The following is a 9,953-nucleotide window of genomic DNA, read 5'->3' as shown; positions in this document are numbered from 1 at the left end:
CCTGTCGCTCACATGTTGCTAGATTCGTGGAAGAGAAGGAAATCTGAATGTCATCCACGTACAATGAATAAGACATGGAAGGTGGAATTATGCTAGCTACTGAGTTGATTTTCACGAGAAACAGAGTGACGCTAAGGACAGATCCCTGCGGCACCCCGTTTTCTTGGATGAAAGGACGGGATAGAATCATTCCAAGCCGTACTCGGAATGTCCTGCTTTGAAGGAAGTTTGTTATACACCTAAGAAGGCGCCCCCTGATTCCGAAAGAGTATAGATCTTGTAGAATGCCATACCGCCAAGTGGTGTCATATGCCCTTTCAAGATCAAAAAATACTGACAGGCAGTGTTGTCTTCGGACGAACGCTTCACGAATCATTGTTTCCACTCGAACGAGGTGGTCTGTTGTGGAACGTCCAACGCGAAAACCACACTGTAGTTCTGAAAGGCACTTATTTTCCTCTAGGAAATGGACGAGTCGAGCATTGACCATACGCTCAAACGTTTTGCCAATGCAGCTCGTGAGAGCGATTGGTCGGTAACTGGACGGGCTTGAAGGTTCCTTTCCGGGTTTTAACAGAGGAATTACAGTTGAAATTTTCCAGGCTGAGGGTAATGCACACTGGGTCCAAACTTTGTTAAAAAACTTGAGTAAAAGCTCTTTAGATGCATCAGACAGATGACTCAACATAGAATACATCACCCTGTCTGGGCCTGGTGAAGTTGCTTTTGTACACTTTAAGGAACGATGAAGCTCTATTTTCGTGAAAGGTTGATTATACATAAGATTGTCTCCAGAATGCATTGGAATTTTCCTCTTCTCTGCACTACTCTTTAATTTAAGGAACTCACTGGTGTAGTTGCAGGAAGAGGAAACGCTTTCAAAATGCTCACCGAGAACGTTGGCTTGTTCCTGTAGGCTTTCACATGGCTGACCATTCACTACTAAAAGAGGGGTAGCGCGGCTCATGTGTACACCTCTGATCTTATGAAGGCGATCCCAAATAAGTTTAGAAGGGGAATTGGAAGACAATGATGATACGAAGCTCTGCCAAGAGGACCGCTTGGCTTGCTTGCGCGTCCACCTTGCTTTGGCTCTCGCCTTTTTAAAGAGAACAAGGTTTTCACTGGTGGGGTATCTCCGAAATCTACCCCACGCCCGATTTTGGGCTTTTCGTGTTTCTTCACACTCCTTGTTCCACCAGGGTTTTGGTCGCTTAGGCAAGCGACCAGAAGTTTCGGGAATACATTGTGTTGCTGCGTCAAGGATGACATTAGTTATGACGTGGTTTGCTTCGTCAGTTGTCATCCTATCAACAGGGATTAAAGACAGGTCGCATTTTTCCGAAAAAGTGTTCCAGTCGGCTTGTTCAAGTTTCCACCTGGGGGGACACGTTGTCAAGATATCTACTTGAGGCAGGTACTTCAATACCACTGGAAAGTGGTCACTTCCCAGTGGATTCTCTTTCACTGACCACTCTAAGTCTCCAAAAAGAGATGGACTACATAGAGAAAGATCTAATGCTGAAAAAGATTGTGTAGCAGAATGTACGTACGTAGGTGACCCTGTATTCAAAAGACAGATGGAAGATGATAGCAAGACCTTTTCTATCATCTTTCCCCGACAGTCGGTCCTTGTACTACCCCAGAGTGGGTTGTGCGCGTTAAAATCGCCTAAAAGAATGAAAGGATTTTGAAGTTGGCTACACAGATCTTCTATGTCGTTTTGCGTGATGGATGCTGTTGGGGGTAGATAAACGGAGCAGACAGTGATTACTCTGTCCAGGCACACCTGCACTGCTACAGCCTCCAACTGTGTGTTGAGGTTAACTACCTTGGCTGGAATAGACGCTCGTGTGACAATCGCCACACCTCCAGATGAACGATTCGTGTCATTTCGATCCTTTCGGAATATGTTGTGTCTACGTAAAGGAGTTGGAGAGGTAGTATTCAAATAAGTTTCCTGTAGACAAAAGCATGCTGCATTATAGGTATCGAAAAGATCATTTACGTCATCTAAGTTTGAAAACAAACCTCGGCAATTCCATTGGAGGAAGTGGTTCATAGTCGCGCTTATTCCAAGAAGAAAGAAAACGAAGCGCAGCACTTGGTTATGCCGACTAAGCAACACTTGTTTCATTTAGGCGGTTGAACCCTTCGCGGGGGTGGCTTCTGTGGTTCACCTGTCTTTACTCCTCTTCCTCTGCCTTTTTCTCGTTTTTCTCTTGGATGCATTTCAGGGAGGCTTGATGATGACTTTTGCGACATTCTGTCGTCATCATCAACCTCCATGCTCTGAGTGCTTTTTTGGGTGGGGGCTGTCACGCCTCCGTCCCAAATCGACTGCAGACCATCGGCTTTAGAAAGAGCCGTGGCTGCTTCTTTTTGGCCAGTTGGACGGCTGACCTCCGTCGCAGCTGGAGACACCTGAGTGCCCCCAGCTTCCTCTTGGGGAGTGTGGGGTGGAGGCTCAATAACCTGCGAGCAGGTTTGAGTCTCCACGGATTTCCTCTGTGGTGCCACTCCCCTGCGCACCACTTCGGAGAAACTGCCTTTCTTTTGAAATTCGTGTTGCGTTCTAGCCGCTTTATAGGAAATATTCTGCTCTGTTTTGATTCTGATTACTTCTTTCTCATCTTTCCAGCGTGGGCATGATCTTGAGTATACTGGATGGTTACCTTGGCAGTTAGCACAACGGTATTCATTACTGCAAGACTCTCCTGTGTGATCTTTGCCAGCGCACTTTGGGCATGTCAGATGTCCGCGACATGCAAGTGAGCTGTGCCCAAAACGCTGGCATTTGAAACAACGCCTCGGATTTGGCACGTAGGGTCTGACATTACAACTCAGGTAACCTGCCTTTATGTTAGTGGGTATCGTGTGCAGTTTGAAGGACAGAATAATGTGTTTTGTGGCAATTTCCTTGCCGTCCCTTCTGATCGTGATTCGTTTTGCGCATATTACGCCTTGCTCACTCAAACCCTCTTGAATCTCAGCCTCTGTACATTCGATCAGCTCGTCCTCCGAGATCACGCCCTTCGTCATGTTCAGTGTACGATGTGTGGTAACAGTTACAGCAACATCCCCAATGTTTTTCAATGTTTGCAATGCAGTGCTTTGTCGTTGGTTCTGAACTTCAACCTGGATGTCCCCAGTGTTCAGTTTTTTTGCCTTATATGATTTTCCTATGACTTTTTCCAGCTCCTTTGCCACGGCAAAAGGGGAGATTTTTGTCAGTGATTTTCCGCCTTCATCTGACTGAATGACAAGAAACTTGGGGAACCAGGGACCTGGGGTATGGTCAAGAAAATTCTGCGTAAGCCTTTCGGTGCGGCTCCTTTTCAGGTGCCGATCAGTTTTTTTGGAGTTTTCGTTATCCATATATTTTGGTTTTCCATTCAGTGCAGTAGGTGTGTCGGCCACCACCGACCCCAACCAAGGGAACGTGCTCTGCACACTAACACATCCTTCTGCACTATACCCAAGTGCAGCATCAACGGAGTTGAAAGAACTGCCCAAGGTTGACCCTTGCCGCCAAAGAAGGTGAAGAGAGGAAAAAGAAGATAGTGAAGGGAGTGGAGAAAGAAAAAGCAATGAAAGGTGAGATGGCGACTAGCTGAATAATCCTGGCCGGGCCTTCCAGGACCACCCGACTATGGGAAGCAGGGGCCAAAGCGGTGTGTTGCTTTCCCGGAGGGGCCCCGAAGGGTCCTAAACAACCTCCGGGTCCACTCAACCGCCAGGATCCCCCTTTCCCCAGACACGGGAAAGCCACGCACAGCTATACGTGGGGGTCTCCCTCCTGCGGCGACCCAACCGTGAGTGCAGGAGGGGGCTACTGCGGCTACTGCCGGGCGATGGGGGCGCCAAGTTCCCGACGCCGGGACTCTGTGAAGGAAATATGTTATTCCTATTCATGTTTCGTTGCAGCTTTGGCGAGCGCTACATCTGGGACATCCGTGCGAGCGGGAGAACAAGCGTCAATATCTGAGGCGCGGTGAGCTATCAGGGACTAGGACCGCTGCACAGAATAGAAGGAAGGATGACGCCCACTAGATATGGCAGCATCGTCGAGAACGCCTTGGTGCTGGAAGGTCCATTCCCTGATGGGCTTTTCTGGTTTCAGCACGACCACGCCCGATTTCACACCGCTAGGGCCAACATATTCTAGAAGAGCGAGGGGTGCTCCCGGATCTCAACATCACATAAAATGTTTGGGGCATTATGAAGTCAGAGCTGGCGAGGATACAGGGCTTGAGTCTCGTCATGGGAGACCAATTGTGGGTCGCCATCCAAGAAGAGTGGGAGCGACTGCGAGGGCGGACAAACCTCGTGGATTCCCTCCTTCCGGCAAGAATTCCATGTCTGAAGAGTGCATCTGGGGGGCACACATGTTTTTCAGCAAAGCACTGCGAGAAAAAAAAGCACAAAAAGAAAACACTAGTCCACCCACAATAAAAAACAAAAAACTATTTCTCTGAATGCAATTACATAGAAATGCAGTTCAAAAGCTGTGGTACAACCTCATTTTTAGGTTTTGATTTTGTTCTCCGCACGGGGCAAGCGCGCATTCCCTTCGCAATGCTCCTCAGCCGCAGCCGGCTCGTGCCTGGAACGACCGTTAGTGCAGAGTAGGTAAGGGCAGTGGGTGAAATGTGTGATAATCAGGAGCCGCCGTCGAGAGGAGGCGCTTGTGTGGAATTATCCACTGTCTCGAACCCAGTGTCGGCGCGTTACGGTTACATGTGGTGACAGCTTTCCAAGCAACATCTTTCAGGGCTGGTAACCATGATGACTAAGATAGCACTGCTTCTTTTCGCTAAAGCTACCTCGCATATCGTGTAAAGACAATTCCAAATTATGTTGATGATGATGATGATTAGTATTTTAATGGCGCAAAGGCAACTTTGGCCATAGAGCGCCACGACAATGGTATGAATCAAAGCTAGTTAAAACAATCGATTTCATTTAAAGTCAAAATAGGAAAGGTAAAAAGTAGTGAAAATATTTGCATGTTCACAGGTCGTTCAGCTAACTTATGTCTCTTAAAAAGTTGTACACATGGTTAAAACTGATGATAGGCTCGTCCCCCAGCAAAAGCGCTGGGTGAAGAGGAATCCTATACTTGTAAACAGTGAGAAGTGTTGTTGACGATGGTGTTCGTGATGGGTGCAAACTATGAGTATATGCATAACGGACAAGGCTGTCCTGCAATGCTGGCACTGTGGTATCTCCTCGCCTCAGAGAAGATACCCGTGTGTTAAGAAGGTGTGTCCAGCTCTCAGACGGCTGAATCGATGAACTTCATTTAATCGATTTTCGAAGTGTTGGACACACTGTTTTATCCGAGGTTTGATAGTGTGCAATTTGTTCAAAGTTTGCGTGTCCCAAAAGCTTTGCCATTCCTTGTTGATAATAGTAGTAGTGTATCAGCTCAACTGGCCCACAACTCACACAGTGGCCTGGACGCCATTAATGAGCAATTAGAGCTAATTGGGACCCCCACAGTAATTAGGACCCACCAGGGAGTCATTACACTAATTGGGGCGCATCTAGGACGTGTCCAGACCACTGTGTGAGTTGTGGGCTAGTTGAGCTGATAAAAAATAAAAAAAATAGGCAGAAAATAAAATAAAAAGATAGAAATAGAGTGGAGAGAAACAATTTATTCGAAAATCAACGATGCCGCGGCGAAGAAGCCGCTCCGCAACACCCGAGTGACCAGCGTCCGCCATGTTGGTAGTTTGCACCCAGCAGTTGCAGAGATCGACGACAGGTGGCCACTTAGTTGCAAGGCATCACACCAGATGGCGCCACCATCATAGCTCTAGACGAGAAAGACAGAACAAGATACTAGCGGCAGGTAAAAATGACAGCACTGCTAAACAAGTCTAGGCATGCGAGAGAAAAGGTCTAACCGCTACTGCTAAACAGAAAACAGTACACATCGGGGAAAAAGGCTTACGGGGACGATCGCTTAGGCCTAACCACAACACTACGCAGCTAACACAAGGTGGGAACCACACATCGCTAAACATGCGAGAAAAGGCTTAACACGAGCGCGGTCACCGCTAAACACGGCAAACATACGAGGAAAGAGGCTTACGGGGGCGATCGCTTAGGCCTAACCCCAACACTACGCAGCTAACACAAGGCGGGAACCACACATCGCTAAACATGCGTCAACAGGCTTGGACACCGCAAAACAAGTCTAAACATGGGAGAAAAGGCTTAACACGAGCGCGGTCACCGCTAAACACGGCAAACATACGAGAAAAGGAGCGCGTCAAATCACTCACCTTTTCCCCCGCGGCAACTTCCAGGCAGAAACTGAGCGAGCGCGGAGAACACACACACACGTCTGCTCTCTAAGAGAGGCAGCCAGAAACTGAGCGAGCGCGCGGAGCGCACGTCCGTCTTCCGCGACGGTCCGAGAGAAACTGAGAGAGGCGACGCGCGCGCGCGCCCTCTGCTCCACCCGTCCGCGCATGCGCGCGCGCGCTGCTAGCTCCCTCTGCGCCGGCCGCGGGTGTTTTCGGTTTCGGCTCTCTGCTGCGCGCGCGCTCCTAGCGGCGACGGGTGGCTTTTCAGTTTCGCTTTCATTCTCCGTTCTTTGCGCGCGCGCGTTTATCTCTATAAAGGCAGCGCGCACCGCGCTCGCGTCATCACTACGTGAAGATGTTCAGCTACCACTCTTTACAAAATTGTTCCCGCACCCACGCTTCTTGGGAAGAAGTGGAGAAGGAATGTTTCAACGGCGAAAGTCCCCGCACCGCGAGGCCCGCGTTGCGCTCGCACGGTGATAAAACAGTGATAAAACAGTGCTCCCGAACCGCGCCCCACGCGAGCCGCGCGCGGAGCCGTTCTCGGGACGCGACGCGCGCGATTCCCCGTGCGAGCGCAACGCGGGCCTCGCGGTTTGGACGCGCGCGATCCCTTTCCCCGAGCAGGTGCACTGTTTTATCACTTAAACAGCAGCAGAGCTCACCATTGTAGTACCCTCGCGATAAATCTTTTATTCCAGCGCCAGCAGACCCAAGCAGGGTACCCAAGCTTGCAGCCAGCGATGCTGGAATGATTATTTTATTTGATTTCATTTCATTTTGAGTCATTATCGGCTCACCTATTTAGTGAAGACCTATGAACACATGTTAAGTGGTTTGGTTTAAAAATGATGAGAGCTACAGTGTGTAGCGAATGATGTTCACATTTGTCCGTTCTGCTCTATAGTATTCTTGCAAAGTATATGGGTGCAAGAAAATAAAAGGAAAACGAAGAAGACAATTCACTCCTGTATGATGAGCGCTGCGTAGAAGCACGGCACCGTTTTCTTTGTGGAGGTATAGCGAACGCGCATTCCTTTCTTTCTTTTTTGGTTCGCGTCGGCCGAGTGGCGATATCCTATTACATCCGGAACGAGGACCTATCGCTTTGCGATCGCATACAAGAGTGAGCCATCTTTTGACGATGGTAGGATAATTATTGACCTGAGGAATAATATGGATTTATGTGGTTGTGAGAATAGACGTTGTGTTTGTGATTGTGAAAATGTGAGTGTGTGTCTGTGTGTGCGCGCGCGCGCGCTTTCCTGAACCAGGGATCCCACTTGACAAGTAAGTTCTTTGTGTGTGCTTTTTCATGTGACACGAGTGATACATTTATGTACCATTGCGTGGAATAGTGGCTTAAAAAATAAGGGAAGCAGCGCTTGCATTGCTATCTGTAGGATAGACCGAGAGCGTTTTTAATGGAATTACCTCGCGAACCTGGTGAAGTCTTCGTTTTGGACAGGCTATTTTATGAGAGCCGGTCCTGTTGCGATGCATTTGATACGCTTTCCTGAAGCAGCGTGCTTTGTTCTTGTAGTGTGGTTTACGCCTTTATCAATAGAAATGAATAGAAGTGTTTGTTTGCTTGTTTGTTTGTTTGTATGTTTATTTGTTTGTTTGTTAGTATGTGTCTGTCACGTTCGTAGAGCTGTTCAAGCTTTATTTGCTTTGCAAAAATTCAGACTTTATGGTATTAAGCTGTTCGAGTAGAAGTGACTTTCCCTGCTCGCTTAAGATAAATTGTGTATCCCTGCCCTGTGCTTTCTTCACGCAGGGACAATGCAAATGAGTATTTAGCATTATGCAATAATTATCTGATAGCAGAAATGGGTGTCTTTGTCACAGTTTATTAGCGTGTGTGTCGATATTTTATTATTTTTTTTTTTTCTCTTATTGCTATGCGAGCAAAAGTGTGTGTAATTTTTCGCTGCTCTTTTCTTATTTTCTCTACTTTTATGTAGAAGAAAGCCTCCTGCGTAAAAGCTGAATAGTGTTCTATCAGTGGAAGTGGGGTTGTTTGTTTGATTTTGTTGGGTGTTCGATATCTTGATGAAGTAAGCAGTGCTTAATTTTGCAGGTTTTTGAGCAGAAATGCTGGTATCTGAGCACGGAGTAGAAATTGCTATATTTCTCTGCTCCCTAAGAAACTTTGTACGTCGTTTTCCAAGCAGACCGCGTTTAGTTTCCGCGAAATGAACTTATGTATGCTCTATGATGATCCGCCGCAGGCTTAGCCCTTTTCCCCGATCACCAGTGTTTTGGCATTCGATGTCGCATGTCTAGACTTGTTCAGTAGTGTCTTTCTTGCTGCAATTTTTACCCTTCGCTGATATCTTGTTGCTGTCATGTTGTGCTAGCCGCGTAGCGATAAGCGGTGATTCTCCGATTATTCCTAGGCGGTACGGCTTAAGCCTTTTCCCTGCTCACTGAAGGAAATTTGTGTATCCCTGTCCTGTGCTTTCTTTACGCAAGGGTAATGCGTCTGTGTATGTGGCACTATCATATAGCAGACATGAGTGTCTTTTTCTTGGTTTATTGGCATATGCTTCAGGTTTTTTAAGTCAAGCAAAAGTGCATGTAATATTTCGCTGCTCTTTTTCTTATTTTCTCTACTTTTATGTAGAAGAAAGCCTCCTGCGTAAAAGCTGAATAGTGTTCTACCAGTGGAAGTGGGGTTGTTTGTTTGATTTTGTTGGGTGTTCGATATCTTGACGAAGTAAGCAGTGCTTAATTTTGCAGGTTTTTGAGCAGAAATGCTGGTATCTGAGCACGGAGTAGAAATTTCTATATTTCTCTGCTCCTTAAGAAAATTTGTACGTCGTTTTCCAAGCAGACCGCGTTTAGTTTACGCGAAGTAGAAAAATGAAGTTGTGTATGCTCTATGATGATCCGCCGCGGGCTTAGGCCTTTTCCCCGATGAGCAGTGTTTTGTATGCGATGTCGCATGTCTGGACTTGTTCAGTGTTGCAATTTTTACCCTTCGTTAATATCTTCTTGTTGTTGTCGTCTTGTGTTAGACGTTGAGCTTCGTAGCGATGTGCGGTAACGCTACGATTATTCCTGAGCGCTCCGTGTGTTTAATGCGTTGTCCTCTTTGCGTGCATGCGTGTGCTTTTTTTTCTCCTGATTTGTGACGTCCTCGTGGCATGTCTGGACTTGTTTAGCAGTGTTGCAGTTCTTCCCGCTGCTAGTATCTTGTTGGTGTCATGTTGTGCTAGCCGCGTGGCGATGTGTGGTGACCTGAGGTCTTAAGCCTTTTCCCTGCTCACCTAAGGAAATTTGTGTATCCCTGTCCTGTGCTTTCTTTACGCAAGGGTAATGCGACTGTGTATGTGGCATTATGCAAGAATTATCTGGTGGCAGAAATAGGTGTATTTTTCTCAGTGTATTGGCGTGCGCTACGGTTTCTTGCAGTTACAGCTATTGGAGCACACATGCGTGTAATTTTTCGCGGTTCTTTTCTCCTTTCACGGCTTTTACTCAGAATGTAGATGAGGGGAAACAGTCAGCATCCAGGTAGAGCAGGAGAAAGCCGCTCGGCAGAGGAGAGAGTTCATGAGAATGGAATTTGTTTGTTCTTTGTTATATGTTGAGTGTTAGTATTCGCTTTCCTCGATATGTTGAGGA

The 9,953-nt window shown here is 47.2% G+C and overlaps 1 long non-coding RNA gene across 1 annotated transcript; it reads right to left on the bottom strand.

Annotated features, from left to right (window-relative positions):
• Positions 1-5,643: 5,643 nt before the first annotated feature.
• Positions 5,644-6,418, bottom strand: LOC135372496 (uncharacterized). The gene is made up of 2 exons (XR_010416003.1): positions 6,297-6,418; positions 5,644-5,824 (listed from the first exon to the last, which is right to left on the bottom strand). It is a non-coding gene; the product is annotated as an uncharacterized LOC135372496 (long non-coding RNA).
• Between the last annotated feature and the right edge of the window lie 3,535 nt (positions 6,419-9,953).

Source organism: Ornithodoros turicata, unplaced genomic scaffold, assembly GCF_037126465.1.
Source record: "Ornithodoros turicata isolate Travis unplaced genomic scaffold, ASM3712646v1 Chromosome15, whole genome shotgun sequence".
Lineage (NCBI taxonomy): Eukaryota > Metazoa > Arthropoda > Arachnida > Ixodida > Argasidae > Ornithodoros > Ornithodoros turicata.
Note: the sequence above shows the minus strand (reverse complement) of the source record. Positions and strands in the feature narration are given on the sequence as shown.